This window comes from Arachis stenosperma, chromosome 10 (genome assembly GCF_014773155.1).
Source record: "Arachis stenosperma cultivar V10309 chromosome 10, arast.V10309.gnm1.PFL2, whole genome shotgun sequence".
In the NCBI taxonomy this organism is placed as follows: Eukaryota; Viridiplantae; Streptophyta; class Magnoliopsida; order Fabales; family Fabaceae; genus Arachis; species Arachis stenosperma.
In genome coordinates, this window is record NC_080386.1 from 80,913,030 (window position 1) to 80,916,030 (window position 3,001).

Below are 3,001 nucleotides of genomic sequence, written 5' to 3' on the forward strand. Positions count from 1 at the left end.
TAGTGTCTCATTTTAAGTTTGGTGTCTTGCATGCATTGTTTATTTGATCTTGGTTCTGTTTTCAAGTCTTTGGGGCCATTACTAGGGATTATTTGAGTTGTGAAAAGTAGTGATCACAATTTCGTGCACCAAGTTTTTGAAGGAAATAATACAGGGAACTGAAGATTCAGTACATGCAGCAGCGGAATTATACAAAAAAAGCTGGGCGTTCAAAATGCCCAGTGAAGAAGAAAAAACTGGCGTTTAAACGCCAGCCAGGATACCTGGCTGGGCGTTTAACGCCAGGATGGCACAAGAGGGAAGATTTTGTTTTTAATGCAAATTTTTTTTCAAGTTTTCAAAGTTTTTCAAAATCAAATCTTTTTCAAATCATATCTTTTCAATCAAATATTTTTCAAAATCAATTTCTTTCCTTTTTCAAAGATACTTGCTAACAATTAATGATTTGATTCAACATTTCAAGTATGTTGCCTTTTCTGTTGAGAAAGGTTTAATGTTTGAATCATATCTTTTCTTGTTAGCCAAATCTTTAATTTTTTTTAAATCAAATCTTTTTAAATTGTTTTTCAAATCATATCTTCTCAATCACATCTTTTTAAAACCATAACTTTTAAATCACATCTTTTTCAAAAAAGTTTTCAATCATATCTTCTTCAAAAAAATTTTCAAAATATTTTTTTTTTAAAATCTTTTACTTAATTTTCGAAAAATCTCTTCCCCTCTTCTCACATCCTTCTATTTATGGAGTACCACTCCTCCTCAATGCACAATTCGAACTCTATCTCACTAAGTTCGAATTCTTCTACCTCTTCCTTCTATTTTTCTGTTCCTCTGACATCTCAAGGAATCTCTATACTGTGACATAGAGGATTCCACATTTTCTTGTTCTCTTCTCTTTCATATGAGCAGGAGCAAAGACAAAAGCATTCTTGTTGAGGCTGACCCTGAACCTGAAAGGACCTTGAAGCGAAAGCTAAGAGAAGCTAAGGCACAACTCTCTATAGAAGACCTAACAGAAATCTTCAAAGAAGAGGAACACATGGCAGCCGAAAACAACAACGATGCCAACAATGCAAGGAAGGTGCTGGGTGACTTTACTGCACCTACTCCCGACTTCTATGGGAGAAGCATCTCTATCCCTGCCATTGGAGCAAACAACTTTGAGCTTAAGCCTCAATTAGTTTCTCTAATGCAACAGAATTGCAAGTTCCATGGACTTCCATTGGAAGATCCTCATCAGTTTTTAGCTGAATTCTTACAAATCTGTGACACTGTCAAGACTAATGGGGTTGACCCTGAGGTCTACAGACTTATGCTATTCCCTTTTGCTGTAAGAGATAGAGCTAGAATATAGTTGGACTCACAACCTAAAGAAAGCCTGAACTCTTGGGAAAAGCTAGTCAATGCCTTCTTGGCAAAGTTCTTTCCACCTCAAAAATTGAGTAAGCTTAGAGTGGAAGTCCAAACCTTCAGACAGAAGGAAGGAGAATCCCTCTATGAAGCTTGGGAAAGATACAAACAATTGATCAGAAAATGTCCTTCTGACATGCTTTCTGAATGGAGCATCATAGGTATTTTCTATGATGGTCTGTCTGAACTGTCCAAGATGTCTTTGGATAGCTCTGCTGGAGGATCTCTTCATCTAAAGAAGACGCCTACAGAAGCTCAAGAACTAATTGAAATGGTTGGAAATAACCAATTCATGTACACTTCTGAAAGGAATCCCGTGAACAATGGGACAAATCAGAAGAAAGGAGTTCTTGAGATTGATACTCTGAATGCCATATTGGCTCAGAACAAAATATTGACTCAGCAAGTCAATTTGATTTCTCAAAGTCTGTCTGGAATGGAAAATGCACCAGGCAGTACTAAGGATGCTTCATCTGAAGAAGAAGCTTATGATCCTGAGAACCCTACAATGGAAGAGGTGAATTACATGGGAGAACCCTATGGAAACACCTATAATTCTTCATGGAGAAATCATCCAAATCTCTCATGGAAGGATCAACAGAGACCTCAACAAGGTTTCAACAACAATAATGGTGGAAGAAATAGGTTTAGCAATAGCAAGCCTTTTCCATCATCTTCTCAGCAATAGACAGAGAATTCTAAGAAGAACCACTCTGACTTAGCAACCATGGTCTCTGATCTAATCAAAACCACTCAAAGTTTCATGACTGAAACAAATTCCCCCATTAGGAATTTGGAGGCACAAGTGAGACAGCTGAGCAAGAAAATTACTGAACTTTCTCCTAGTACTCTTCCAAGCAATACAGAAGAAAATCTAAAAGGAGAGTGCAAGGCCATCAACATGGCCAAACTTAGAGAGGATGAAGAGGCCGTGAACGCCACTGAGGAAGACCTCAATGGACGTCCACTGGCCTCCACTGAGTTCCCTAATGAGGAACCATGGGAATCTGAGGGTCATACTGAGACCATAGAGATTCCATTTGATTTACTTCTGCCATTCATGAGCTCTGATGAGTATTCTTCCTCTGAAAAGGATGAATATGTCACTGAAGAGCAAGTTGCTAAATACCTTGGAGCAATTATGAAGCTAAATGACAAGTTATTTGGTAATGAGACTTGGGAGAACGAACCTCCTTTGCTCACCAAAGAACTGAATGACTTGTCTAGGCAGAGATTACCTCAAAAGAGACAAGATCCTGGGAAGTTTTCAATACCTTGTACCATAGGCACCATGACCTTCAAGAAGGCTCTGTGTGACTTAGGGTCAAGTGTAAACCTCATGCCTCTCTCTGTAATGGAGAAGCTAGGGATCTTTGAGGTACAAGCTGCAAGAATCTCACTAGAGATGGCAGACAATTCAAGAAAACAAGCTTATGGACTTGTAGAGGATGTTTTGGTGAAGATTGAAGACCATTACATCCCTGCTAATTTCATAGTCCTAGAGACTGGGAAGTGCATGGATGAATCCATCATCCTTGGCAGACCCTTCCTAGCCACAGCAAAGGCTGTGATTGATGTTGACAGAGGAGAA

At 38.8% G+C, this 3,001-nt stretch overlaps 1 non-coding gene across 1 annotated transcript; it reads right to left on the reverse strand.

The window, feature by feature from the left end:
- Positions 1-1,444: 1,444 nt before the first annotated feature.
- Positions 1,445-1,552, reverse strand: LOC130958670 (small nucleolar RNA R71). The gene has a single exon (XR_009077780.1). It is a non-coding gene; the product is annotated as a small nucleolar RNA R71 (small nucleolar RNA).
- Positions 1,553-3,001: the final 1,449 nt, after the last annotated feature.